This window comes from Vombatus ursinus, unplaced genomic scaffold, assembly GCF_900497805.2.
Source record: "Vombatus ursinus unplaced genomic scaffold, bare-nosed wombat genome assembly UNPS02000582.1, whole genome shotgun sequence".
Taxonomy (NCBI): domain Eukaryota; kingdom Metazoa; phylum Chordata; class Mammalia; order Diprotodontia; family Vombatidae; genus Vombatus; species Vombatus ursinus.
Window position 1 is genome coordinate 13,214,393 of NW_020940360.1, and position 14,253 is coordinate 13,228,645.

General features: G+C 40.1%; 1 protein-coding gene and 1 pseudogene across 3 annotated transcripts in view; one reads left to right on the forward strand and one right to left on the reverse strand.

Moving 5' to 3' along the window:
* Positions 1-5,337: 5,337 nt before the first annotated feature.
* Positions 5,338-5,880, reverse strand: LOC114038612 (annotated as a pseudogene).
* Positions 5,881-7,079: 1,199 nt separating this feature from the next.
* The window catches only part of CASP8AP2 (caspase 8 associated protein 2), a 42,982-nt gene continuing 35,808 nt past the window's right edge, over positions 7,080-14,253 (forward strand). The window contains exon 1 of one of the 3 annotated variants that reach the window (XM_027855979.1): positions 7,080-7,140. The gene's annotated coding sequence lies outside the window, so the exon portion shown is untranslated. The remainder of the gene's footprint in view (positions 7,141-14,253) is intronic. The other 2 variants (XM_027855988.1, XM_027855962.1) reach the window with 2 other exon arrangements.

The window sequence follows — 14,253 nt, forward strand, 5'->3', positions numbered from 1 at the left end:
CAGTCATTTTTGGAAATATCCACCTTCTCCTACTTTCCTGATTGAATCCTATATTGTAGCGTAGCAAAACAATTAAACAAAAACACCCAGTGCATTCACCACTTCTGACAGTATTCTGTGCTAATAGTCCCCTTTGCTGTGAAGAGGAGCTACTTTTTATTACCTATTTTCTGAAATCATTAATGGTTTTTCAATTCGATCATTAATCAATCAATAAGCATTTACTTGTGTCAGATACTATGGCAGGCACTTAGAACACAAAGGCAAAAATCAAACAGTCTTAGCTTTCAAGTAACTTACCTTTTACTCAGAGTTCAACTTCCTTGTAGTAATCTTTTAATTAACATTTATTGTAGTCATTAAAAATGCTATGCGTTTGGTCCTGCTGTGAATCTTTGTTTGAAGTGTGTTTCTTATAAACATCATACTTTTAGATTTTACTCTTCCATTTTATGGGTGAGTTCATCCCATTCATACATATGACTGTAATTGTGTATTTCTCTCTATCCCATCCTCTTATATGTTTTTTTCTCTTTGTCTTCTGTCTCACTCTTTACAAAGAGGGTGATAAGAGAGGAGTGTGCTCAGCACTAGTGATCTAAACTGGATAAGATTTGCTTCAGCTCTCTGCCCTTCCTCTCCTACCTTCTCCAAAAGCCAATTATAGGTTCTTATCAATCCTAGGTGGCTCAGAGGATAGAATGCTGGGACTGGAGTCAGGAAAACTCCTCCTCCTGAGTTCAAATCTGGTCTCAGATACTTACTAGCTATGTGATCCTGGGCAAGTCACTTAACCTTATTTGCCTCAGTTTCCTCATCTGTAAAATGAGTTGGAGAAGGAAATGGCAAACCACTCCAGTATCTTTGCCAAGAAAACCCAAATGGGGTCATAAAGAGTAGGACACGAATAAAAAACTACTGAACAACAATCAATCTTCTCTTTTCTTTTCAGCCTACCTTTGTGATCCACCTTTTGAGATTGGAGATTTACTAATCCCTTCCTGAATCTACCTACCTTTTTATCCCTTCCCTTCACTACTAGTTCCTTTCTGTTTCCCTGTGAACTTGACACTAAATTCTGTGTGTGTGTGTGTGTGTGTGTGTGTGTGTGTGTGAACGTGTTCAATGCACACCTTTGTATGGTTCAAATAAAAGTAATGGTTCAGATGATGCTTGCTTCTCTGCCACTTTTCTTTATGTTTGTATAGTATCCTTTACAAGAAGTGTGATAATATGAAATATTAAGTTCTATCTCCTTGTCCCCCTTTCTTCCCTATTGTATTCCATTTTTCCTTTTTTCTTAAGACCATTAAAATATTAAAAAAAAAATCCTAGTCTCTTTCTTTCATGACATTAGGGTTCTGAGGAGATACTTTTTCTCCCTCTGTTACAGGGATTCCATGAATTTCAGGGGCTCTACCTCCTTAGGGAGGAAAATACCTTTTTATTTTCACCAACCTTTGATTTCCTTTGTAATCCTATGTATCAAAAAAAAAAAAATCCTAAGAAGGGCTCCATAGGCTTCAACAGTTTGCCCAAAGGGATCTATGATACAAAAAAGGTTAGTAATTCTTCCCTTATTAGAATGTAAACCCTTAGTCCTTTTTCAGTCCCTTCCAATGGCTTAAGTGTAATTACTTTTTTGTTTCTTTTGACTCCTGTGTTTACATTCCAAAGTTTCGATTCAACTTTGGTCTTTTTTTCAGGAATGCTTGGAAGTCTTTTATTTCATTAAAAGTCTTTTTTATCTTCTAGGATTAACCTCTGTTTTACTTGATAAATTATTCTTGGTTATAAGCCTTCCTCTTTTGCTTTGTAGAAAGCATATTACAATTTCTCCTTTGTAGTAACTGCTAAGTCTTGTGTAGGCCTGACGGGGTTCCTTGGTCTTGAATTTGATGGACTGAAGTGGGGAGAGACTTGTGGGAGGCAGATCAATTAGCAGGCTATTGCAATAGTCCAGGCAGAAAATGAAGAGGAATTAAGAAGCCTCTTGATGAGGGTGAAAGAGGAGAGTGTAAAAGCTGGCTTGAAGCTTAACATTAAAACAACTAAGATCTTGGCATCACTTCCTGGCAAATAGAGGGAAAAGAAATGGATGCAGCATCAGATTTTATATGATTGGCCTAAAGATCACTGCAGATGGTGACTGTAGTCATGAAATTAAAAGACACTTGCTACTTGGAAGGAAAGCTATGGCAAATCTGGGCGGCATACTAAAAAGCACAGACATCACCTTATTGACAAAGTTCTGTATGGTCAAAGTTACGGTTTTTTCCAGTAGCAATGTATGGCTGGGAGAGTTGGACAATAAGAAAAGACAAGCACCACAGAATTGCCACTTTTGAATTGTGTTGCTGGAGAAGACTTTTGAAAGTCCCTTGGACAGCAAGGACATTAAATCAGTCAATACTTAAAGAAATTAATTCAGGCAGTTCACTGAATGTTCAAATACTGAAGCTGAAGCTTATGAGAAGATAGGACTCATTGGAAAAGACCCTTATGTTAGGAAAGATCAAAGGCAAAAGGAAAAGGGGACAGCAGAGGATGAGATGGAGAGATAACATCATGGAAACAACGAATATTAACTTAGCCAGACTTCAAGAGATAGTGGAGGATAAAAGGTCTTGGTGTGCTATGGTTCATGGGGTCATGGGTAGGACATGACTGAAAAGACAGAGCAACAACAGACATGAGGAGATGAGGGCCTATGCTAGAGTTGTGGCAGTATCAAAGCAGAAAAAGAGGTGTATATGAGTGATATTACAAAGGAGTTGGCAATAAATTAGATTTGGGGTGGGGTGGGATGAGAGAGTGAGGAGTTAAGGATGTCACCTAGGTTGTGAGCTTGGAGGATTTGGAGGATGGTGGTGCCCTTTTGAATAACAGGGAAATTTGTCTAATGGTATACATCTCTAGGGCAGGGGAGGGGGAGGGAAGAAAAAAAGGAGAAAATAAATTTACATGATAACTTTAAAAGGAATAGTAAAGTGTACATAATAGATTTGCAGTTTTGCATGCAATCATTTTTTAAAGTTATACTATTATGGAAATGCTTGCTTTATTCCATAAATAAAAAAATAAAATAAATTTTCAAAATTTAAAAAAGAATAATAGGGAAGTTTCAAAGGGAAGCAGATTTGGAGGGAAAGAAAATGAGTTTAATTTTGGACCTGTTGAGTTTAAGATGTTTATGCGAAATCCAGTTAGGGATGTCTAATAGCTGGAGATGAGAGAGTGAAGGTCAGTAGAGAGTTTAGGACTGTATAAGTAGATTTGATAATTAATAGCATAGAGATGATTATTGGATCCATGAGAGCTGATGTGGTCACCAAGTGAAGTAGTATAGAGGTAAAAGAGAAGAGCACCCAGCACAGAGCCCTGTGGGACACCCATAGTTAAGTGGCATGATGTGGATGCCACTTTACTCTAGTAAAGGAGTCTGAGAAGAAGCAGTCAGAAAGGTAGGAAGAGAAGCAGGAGGGAAAACAGTGTCCCAAAAATCTAGAGAGAAGGGAGTAACAAGGAGAAGAGGGTGATTGACAGTATCAAAGACTGAAGAGAGGTCCAGAAGAATGAAGATTGAAAAAAGGCCTTTGGATTTGGCAATTAAGAGATCAAGGGTAACTTTGAGAGAGCAATTTGGTTTGAATGATGAAGCTGGAAGCCAGACTGTAGTGAGTTAAGAAAAGAGAAAGAGAAGTAGAGACACCTATTGTAGATTGCCTTCTAAAGGAGGTCAGCCACAAAAGGTAGGAAATATATGGGACAATAGTTACCAGAGATGGTTGGATGAAGTGAGGTTTTTTTGGTGGTTGGAGGGGAGACATGGGCATATTTGTAGGTAGTAGAGGAGTTTGTTGATTATGAATTCAAAGTATCCAAGCATTCCAAGGAGTCCATTTGCAAAGTTGAATTGAGAACTATTGAAAAGACAGAGCCCAGAGCTGGGATACTGCTTGGGTTATAGCAGGCCTCAGAATCAAGATGTCAGCTAGCCCTATAGTATGGGACTCTATCCAAAAGTGCATAGCAGTAACCTAGTGTAGCATGTCAGCTAACCCCATAGCTAGAGACAGTATTGACTACGACTGAGCAGTAAAGCAACATACAACAGAGGCTGTGAGACCAACGTCTACAGGAGCTGTGTGAAGACAATTGAGGCCCTTCAACCCTTCAGCATCAAAGATGTTCCCTACATGTGTGCCTCTCCTCAAGTGACCTCTTTGGGAAGCCACCCCTCGCACTTATGCTATGCACATTTGTTGGAGATTACACTCCAGGTTTTATGGTGCAGATGCTGTTTTACTCTTGTTCTTATTATGCTACTGCAGGAAATGCCTGTGCCTTGGACTAATTGTGTTTCTGGATGACTAAAAAGCAAATTTAAAGGTAAATTGATGGAAACTCATGAGATATACTTTTAGGAGTGTGGATACATAGAGTAAATTGAACCTATGGTAGTAATCCCCAGTGTCATTAAGAGTGTGTGTGTGTGTGTGTGTGTGTGTGTGTGTGTGTGTGTGAGAGAGAGAGAGAGAGAGACAGAGAGAGAGACAGAGAGAAAGAGAGAGAGAGAGAGAGAGACAGTTAGAGACAGAGAGAGACAGAGATGGGAGGGTAGACCAGAAAGGGCACTACATAAAATAAATTTAAACTTTCTGCTCTTTAACCGCAGTGTCGTAGACCACTATCCACACAGAGTGTTTTTTATTTATTTATCTCTTATTTATTTTTTTTTTTGGTGAGGCAATCAGGGTTAAGTGACTTGCTCAGCGTCACACAGCTAGTAAGTGTCATGTGTCTGAGGTCGGATTTGAACTCAGGTCCTCCTGACTCCAGGGCTGGTGCTCCTGCACCACCTCGCTACCCCCTCCCCCCAATGAAATCTTTTAAAGTTTCTCTAGAGATCTCAGAATTTGGAGGAGGCACCCAGATTGTGCTTCTAGAATACTGTGCCTGTGACTCAGAGGGGAAAGGAATGACCTTGACTCTTTTCTCCACTATAATATGTTGCTTCTTTCTAGTTTGGATTCTGTAATTTTGTAACTAAGAATTGGCTAAGTTGGTAAGTGGGAGAATGTGTTTTTGAGTGTTGGGGTGGGGTCAGGCAGCAGTGCCTCTCAAGTCATCCTTTATAAGTAGTTTCAGACTGAAAAAGTTGATTCTGATTAAATAAACCACACACAATATTTTCCCATTTTTTTTTTGTCAATTGGCACTACCCTCTTTCCTGTCACTCAGGTTCACAGAATTTTATAATCATCCTGACAGCTTCGCTCTTCCTCAGCCTACATTTTCTTTTTTTTTTTTTTAATTCATTAGCAGCTTCTGCCATTTATTAACACCATGCTGATTTAATACAGCCGCTGGGGCTTGCCCATGGTGCTCTTGATATACAATGCCCTCACATTTTGCCAGTTTTTCTTCAGCAGAGAAACCAGGAAATTGACAACCAAATGGATATTGTAGACAAGTTCATCATCTGTCATCTTCACATGACCAACAGCCACCGCCAGACACAGCACCTTCTGCATCTGGAACTTGATAGTAGATTTAACCTCATCAACCTTTGCCACCATATTCTCATTGTGGGTGAGCAGAGATGGAAACTTGCCAGCTTTGTTCAGACCAGGGCCCAGAGCCTTGGCCTCATCACAGTGCTGCTGGTCTCCCAGGACACACACAGAAAATTTAGGTCGGGGTGTGGATTTGAGCCTGACGGTGCCAGAGAAACGTTTGTCCTTTTGGGGATCATAGTTCTTCAGACTGATCTGCAGCTCCACAGTTTCCAAAAACTTTCTTCGTTTATGCTGGGTTCCATGCAGGACCTCCCGCACAGCTTCATAGAGTGTGTCACGAGAGACTTTGCTGCTCATGGCTGCTCGCTGGTCACAAGCAGGGAAAAGTCTTAGCCTACATTTTCAATCAGCTGCCCAGTCTTGTCCATTCTCCCTCCTCAACATCCTTCCCCTTTTCTTTTCTCAAACGGCTTCCCCCTTGTTCAGGCCCTTATTACCTCTGGCCTTGTCTCATCAATAGCCTCCCAAATGGTTTCCCTACCTCTTTCTTTCTCTAATCCATTCTCCACATAGCTGCCAAAATGATTTTCTTAAAGCACCTTTATGATCATGTCATTCCCCTGCTCAGTAACTCCTATAGCTTCCTATTGCCTCTGGAATCATATACAAACTGCTTTTGGCACTCACTCCAACCCACCTTTCTGGCTTTATTACACATTACACCTTTTCTCTCACTCTTTGGTCCAGCCAAACTGGCCTTGTTGCTCCTCCCATCTTTGTACCTTTGCACAGGCTGCTTCCCCCAACTGTCCCCTGGAATTCATTCCTTTCTCAGCTTTGCTCTTAGAATACTGTTTCCTTTAAAACACATTTCAAATGCCACCTTCTATGTGAAATCTTTTCTTATTCCCCAGCTGTTAATGCATCCTCTCACCTTTGCAAGATTATCTTGTATTTGTTTAGTATGTATTTAATAAAAATGAGATAAATTTGATATTTAATATATATATCAATATCATAGATATATTTTCTCCCTAGATAAACTAAGAGCGCAGGGACTACTTAATTTTTGTATTTTTATTCTCAGCACCTAGCTTAGTGCCTGGCACATAGTAGGTTTTTAATAAGAAATACTAGCTGATTGAATAGCGTGAAGGTGTAGCAAATCAATTTGCTTCCAGCAGCTCAGACTTCCTCCTAATGGCAAGACTGAATTTGCTCAAGTGGGCCCCTCTAGATGTTTTTCCGTGTGGTACAGGTTGCCCTTTGGCCACAGACCTGACAGGCTGCAGGACGACCCATTCCGTTATTAACTTTCACTTTCTGCTTTCCCCAGCGGAGTTGGTTCAGGCCCCGCCCCTTTCTTTACAATATTGACATTTGCAGGCTTGCAGGTGATACTCAGCCCCTGAGTTTCGCGCCAACTGTGGTTTTTTTCCCTTCCAGAGGCGGGAACTAGGTACGTGCTCCACGGACGTGCCTTGCGTCTTCTCCGATTGGTCCTGGGCTCCGAATCCCGCCTCCGTCCCCTGAGCGGGTGCTAGCATTGGTGGAGAGACCAGCAAGACGGCGGCGTCGGGAGAAGCGCCTGGGCTGCTGACCGGGTACGGAGGATCGGGTGAGTCTCCTCGGCGCCCCGTGCTGCCCACCGTCCCGCCTGCCTGGGGGAGGAGGGAAGACTCCGGGGTGCGGAGGGCAGTTGACGTGCCAGAAGACCGGAGAGGGAGGGGGGCGGCGGATACACGGGGCGCTGAGGGGGGCCGCCGAGGGTTCGGCCACAATAGTCTGGACCTGGCGCGGGGCGGGGAGAGGGGGAGATTGGGGGAGGGGCTCGCCTGTCTGACTGATCCCCGAACCCGCAGGTAACCGCCCCCCCCTATTTTCTCCCTGAGGGAGCCCGCAGCCCCTGAAGCGCGAGCTTTTGGTTCCCTGGTGTAGGGAGCTGGGCGTCTGACGGACCCCAGCTCGGGGCCCCTTCCGGGCGCCCTTTCCAACCTTAACCACATCCAGTGCCCTCATACTTAGTTGATCAGGCTTAGGGTGGAGCCTGGGACTGGGGGCCTCTGTATGTTTGACTGCTGGCGGGGTGGGGAGTGAGAAGGAGAAGCAAAAGCAATCATAATTGCACGTGCCTTCGTCTGGTACTTCAGTTCCCCGAGGGAATTCCATTGTAGAAGCTGGTTTGAGGAAAGGGAGGGAGGATCTTAGCATTTTTGAGTCGGAAGGGACCCTAGAGAGTAATCTGGTACAATCTCATCTTTTCCTTTAGGTTTAGTTAAATACATTTATTTATTCGGCTGAGCCTACTGTGAGCCTACAGTATAGCGCTGTACTGGGTGCTGGGTTCGAGAAAGTGTAGATAATACAGTCCTTGTCTTAATGGAATTTATAATATAGTAGGGAGATGACACATACGTGCATATATACATAGCATCTATCTAACTAGATAGGTTGTGAGGATCAAGTGAAATAACGTAAAGAGCTCTGCAAACATTAAAGCCTTACATAAATGTTATATTTATGTATACATATGCATGTATATGTATGTGTTCACACACACTTAAGTATAAAATTGTGTGGTTTACCCAGCTAGTACATGGCTGAGGCAAGATTTGATTTTACAGACAGACCTGTGATTTTATTGATGTAGGGAAACAACAATTGGTGTATTGAGCCCTGGGTTTGAGAAAGTGTAGATAATACAGTCCCTGTCTTAATGGAGTTTATAATACAGTAGGGAGAAAACACATATGTACATATGTATATGCATGTATATGTATGTGTGTATGCATAAACACACAAGTATAAAATTGTGGGATTTACACAACTAGTTAATGACTGAGGTAAGATTTGATTTTATGGACTGACCTGTGATTTTATTGGTGTAGAGAAGCAACTCCACCCTTGCACTTAATCACTTGGCCTTACCTATTATAATTTTAGAGAGTTGCCTCAGGGACTGAGAGATTTAGTAACTGGCCGTAGGGGTCACACTACTTCCTTGGCTGGACTTGAACTTAACCTATCCAGACTTCCACATTGTGTCTTTGTCCATTTCACCACACTGCTTCTCAAGACACAAATCTATACTGTGTATCTTTAGTGCACAGTGGTAGCTAAGTGCTATGCCGTGTCTGTAGAAGGAAAGGCCTTGTGGACTAGGGGTAGGATGGGGAGGGAGGGATTGAAAGCTTTAGAGGGAAAGATGGCATTTGATTTGGGCTTTAAAATATCTGGAGGAATACAACATAGGAAAGACATTGCAGTCAAAAGGGTTTTTCAGAGTGCAGAGGTTTGACTGGAGCATAATGGAATTATGTGATATAAAGCTAGGAAAGTAGAGAGGTGCCACATTGTAGGTCAGACCCATTATAGCAAACTAACAATGGCCATACCCCTCCCTCCTTAAAGAGCTGGATCTGGGTTTATTATATACATTTGTTTCCAGTGAAAGTTTTTGGTTTAACTTTAACATTTCTATGATGACCAAGTAGTCAAAATGGATATTTTAGTAGTTTTGGAGCAGCTTCTTTGTTCCCATTGATGATTATTTTTCATAGAGAATTACATGCAAGTAGACATAACATTGTGCATTTAGTATAGTTATTTTAGTTCCTGGCCATCCTTGTGGAAATTGGTGAAACTTAGTTGTAAACTTATGGATAATGTTGTCGCTTGTTTTTTTTGTAAATTGTTTCTGAGATGCTTTCCCTTCATAGTAACAATAATCATATTTATTGCAGATTTATGCAGGACTTTAAGGTTTGTAGAGCTCTTACATGTTTTCTCATTTGATCCTCACAACAACCTTGTTATGTAGGTGCTATTATTAACTTTTTATAAATGAGGAAAGTGAGGTTGAAAGCAGTTGTGACTTGTCTAGGGTCACACAGGTGTGACTAAGGCAAGATTTACACAGGTCTTCCTGATTTCCTGTATCCATTATGTACCTGGCTGCTTAAGCTAGGGCCCATGGAACTAGAAGAAAAATCTCCCAGATGACCTATATCTTAAAGGGCTGTGAGAACTCAGGTATGCCAGTGATTTTTGAGGAATGCTTTCCTCTCTGTTGGTGTATTCAAGTCATCCATAATATAAGGGCAAGAAGCACTGGTAAATTTCCCACTTAGCAAGGGGAGAAATGGGAATAATTGGCTGGGCGATTTGATGAAAGTTCCCCAGTCACAGTTGAGTTTTGAAATTTTTTAAGTTTGTAGTCCCCAAAGCTAAAAAGTTTTGCAAATACAGATCTGTCCATCTTTATACTTCTTGGCAGGACTACAGTTAAGTCATCTGGAGCAAATGTGTTATTGTCATTTTTTTGAAGTTACTGAAAATGGTAGATAGACTACATAGGCTGCTTAATAAAACATTTTAAAAGTTTCAGACAATTAAGAGAAAGGTGTCTTCTATTTTATTTTAAGCATAGTTAGGAGCTATTCTTCATGTAATATCATTTGCAAATAATTTGTCTTCTCTTCACATAGCTTCTGGTAGTAGTAATGAAGTCTACATTGATTTAATGTTATATTTACAAAGAGCTTTAGATATTGTCCATTTGATTCTAACTATTTTTGTGAGGTAGGTAATATTATCTATAATTTGCATATCTTATTCATTGATATGTATCCTCCTTTTAGCAATTCAAATAATAATCTCTCTGCACATTGGTAAAGTTTCATGAGTTGCTGTACCTCTAAAATTCATCATGTAGCGGTTAGACTTAGACTAGAAAGCGTCTCCACTCTTTGCTAGATCTACTTCACCCTCTGATGGACATATAAAGAAGGGTTTTCCAGTTTGGTAACACATACCTCTGGCATAGCTTTTGAGAAATGACAGCCTTTGTGCCAGAGTGAAGCTCAGAATAGGACTTGTTAGTATAAATTGTCTTCCAAGCCATTGATCACACTGTATTCCTGGCAAATAATCAATAGTCAATCCATCAGCAGGTATTCACTTATTTATTTATTTTAAAAGATTCATTAATTAATTTATTTTTAGTTTTCAACAATCATATCCACAAGATTTTGAGTTCCAAATTTTCTCCCCATCTCATCCCTCCCCCAAGGCCAAGACAGTGTGCATTGTGAATACCCTTTCCCCTAATCTACCCTTTGTTCTATCTTCCCCTGCCCATCTCCTTCTTCTTCTATTTTCCTATAGAGCAGGATAGATTTCTATACCCCATTGCCTGTATATCTTATTTCCCAGTTGCATGTGAAAACAATTTTTTTTTTTAACATTTGTTTTTAAAACTTTGGGTTCCAAATTTTCTCCCTTCCTCCCTCCCCACCCACCCTCATTGAGAAGGCAAACAACTCGATACAGGTTACACTTGTGTAGCCATGCAAAACACTTCCATAGTAGTCGTGCTCTGGAAAACTAATTATATTTCTCTTCATCCTATCCCACCTCCCGTTTATTCTATTCTCTCTTTTGACCCTGTCCCTCCTTGGAAGTGTTTGCATCTGATTACCCCCTCCTCGAGTTTGCCCTCCTCTCTATCATCCCCCTGCTCTCTTGTCCCCCCCCCCATTTTCCTGTAGGATAAGATATATTTCTATACCCAATTGAGTGTGTATGTTATTCCCTCCTTAAGCCAAATTCGATGAGAATAAGATTCACTCGTTCCCTCTCACCTCCCCCCCTTCCCCTCCACTGTTGTAAAAGCCTTTTCTTGTCTGTTTTATGTGAGATAATTTACCCCATTCTACCTCTCCCTTTCTTCTTCTCCTTCTCTCTCACCCCTTAATTTTATTCTCCAGATATCATCCCTTCATCTTCAGCTCACTCTGTGCCCTCTTTTTATTTATCTATCTATATATACATACATATAATTTTTTCCCTCCAACTACCTAATACTGACAAAGGTCTCATGAGTTACAAATATCATCTTTCCATGCAGGAATGTAAACAGCTCAACCTTAATAAGTCCCTTATGACTTCTCTTTCCTGTTTACCTCTTCATGTTTCTCTTGAGTCTTGTATTTGAAAGTCAGATTTTCTATTCAGCTCTGGTCTTTTCATCAACAATGCTTGAAAGTCCTCTATTTCCCTGAATGTCCATTTTTCCCCCTGAAGGATTATACTCAGTTTTGCTCAGTAGGTGATTCTTGGCTGTAATTCTATCTCCTTTGCCCTCTACAGTATCATATTCCAAGCCCTGCAGTCCCTTAATGTGGAAGCTGCTAAATCCTGTGTTATCCTGATTGTGTTTCCACAATACTTGAATTGTTTCTTTCTGGCTGCTTGCGATATTTTCTCCTTGATCTGGGAACTCTGAAATTTGGCTCCAGTATTCCTAGGAGTTTTCCTTTGGCGATCTCATTCAGGAGGTGATTGGTGGATTCTTTCAATTTCTATTTTACCCTCTGGTTCTAGAATATCAGGGCAGTTTTCCTTGATAATTTCTTTTTTTTCTTTTTTTTTTTTTTTTCAGGCAATTGGGGTTAAGTGGCTTGTCCAGGGTCACACAGCTAGGAAATGTTTGAGGCCATATTTGAACTCATGAAGATGCGTTTTCCAGATAGAGTCCCAGCCTCTATCTACTTGCACCTAGCTGCCTGACTTTTTGGATTTAGTTCCAAATTGCTTTCCAGAAAGGCTGGACCAATTTACAGGGCTACCAACAGTGCATTGGTATGCCTGTCTTCCCACAGACCCCCCCATCAACCATCATTTTCTCTTTTTTTGTCATCTTTGTCAATTTGATTGTGGGAATGAGGTGGATCCTGAATGGTTTGAATTTGTATGTCTCCTGTGATTAGAGATTCGGAACACTTTTCATATACCTGTTCATAGCCTGAATTTCTTCCTCTGAGAACTGCTGTTCATATTCTTTGACTATTTAAGTATTGGGGAATGATTCATGTTCTTATATATTTGAATCAGTTCCCCATCTGTATCTTATATATCAGACCTTTATTAGAGAAATTTGATATTATTGTTATATGCCTTGTTCTCCTATTTCTGCTCACATTCCTCAGAGTTGTCTTTCCAGGTTTCTTTGAAACTATACCCTTCATCATTTCATACAACACAGTAGTATTCCATGACATTCCTATATCATAATTTATTTAGCCATTTCCCACCACAGAAAGATTGGCTATAAATATTTTTTTACATATAGGTCCTTTTCCTGTCTATGTGATCTCTTTGGGAGTATCTGCTTAGTAGTGGTACTGTTGACTCAGAGAGAGTAGTACAGTTTAATAACTTCTTGAGCATAATTCCAAATTGTTTTCCACAATAATAATAGTAATGATAATTGTTAGCATTTATATAGCACTTTAAAGTTCTCATGAACTTTACGTATATTCTCATTTAATTCCCCACAACAACCGTGTGAGATAGATGCTGTTATTATTGCCATTTTACAGATGAAAAAACTGAGGTTGTTAGAGATCAAGTGATTTACCCAGGGTAAAATAGCTGAGTAAGAGTCTGAAGTAGAATATGAACTCAGAGCGTCCTAACTTTAAGTCTAGCACACTGTTCATTATGTTATCACACCTACCAGCCACCATGGCTGGACCAATTGACAGCTCTACCAGTAGCACATTTGTGTCGTTTACCTGTAGTACCCATACCTACTGTTGTTTTCTTTTCTTTTCTTTTCTTTTTGATCATCTTTGCCAATCTTATAAGTGTGAGGTGGGAATTCAGTTGCTTTAATTTGTATTTCTTCAATTATTTGGAACATTTTAACATAGGGCTATTGGTATCTTAGATGTCTTTGAGAATGCCTTTCATATCCTGTCATTTGGGGAGTGCCTCTTTCCCTTATAAATTTGACCCAATTATTTGTCTTGGAAATGTGACCATTATCAAATATATTTTCTATAAAGATTTCTTTTCCAGTTAACAGTTTCCCTTCTACTTTTAACTGCATTAGTTTTGTTTATGCAAAAACATTTAAATTTTACGTAATAAAAATTGTCCATTTTTTTTGTGTTCCTCTCTGTCTCTACTTTTGTCACAGTTTTTTCCCTAGCCACAGCTACAAAAAGTATTTCCTTTGCTGCTCATTTAATATGTTTATGATGTGATCCTTTTTATCTATCTATATCATAAATCCATTTGGAGCTTATTTTGGCATAGGGTTTCAGGTAATGGTCCAAATCTAATTTCTGTCAGACTTGTTTTCTAGATAGCTCTTTATTAACGGTATTTCATTGGTTAGGTGTGATCTTTGATGGGCTTTGATTAATTGTGATAGGCATTGTGCGGGACTCCAAAGATATACAAGTAGAGGAGATGACATGTTATTCTAAGTCATGTTGCAATTTTTTTTGTGTAAGTATCAGAAACACAAACAGTGTTTCGGCTCTCAGTGACTGGGGACGTAAGAAATGATTTCATGAAGCAGATGATACTGTTTGAGCTGGATTTTGTAGGATTATCTGACAGGCAAGGTGGAGCTACAAAAAGCATTCCAGACCAAGGTGGTAGTAGTTGTGGTGGTGGTGATGATGGTTTTTTTTTTAAAAAACATTTAACATTGCAGTTCCCACACTCTGCCCTGTTAGTCTTTGTTCCCTTCCAACTTAGGGAATATTGTGAGCAAAGGCTCAGAAGTGAAAGTATGCAGGGCATATTTTTGTAAATAGCAAATAGTCCAGCTGGACTGGATGTAGATTTTTGAAGGGAAGTTTTAGAAGATAAGGATGGAAAGGTATATTAAAGCCATGTGGGGTGTTGGATGTAAAACTAAGAAATTCAAATTTTA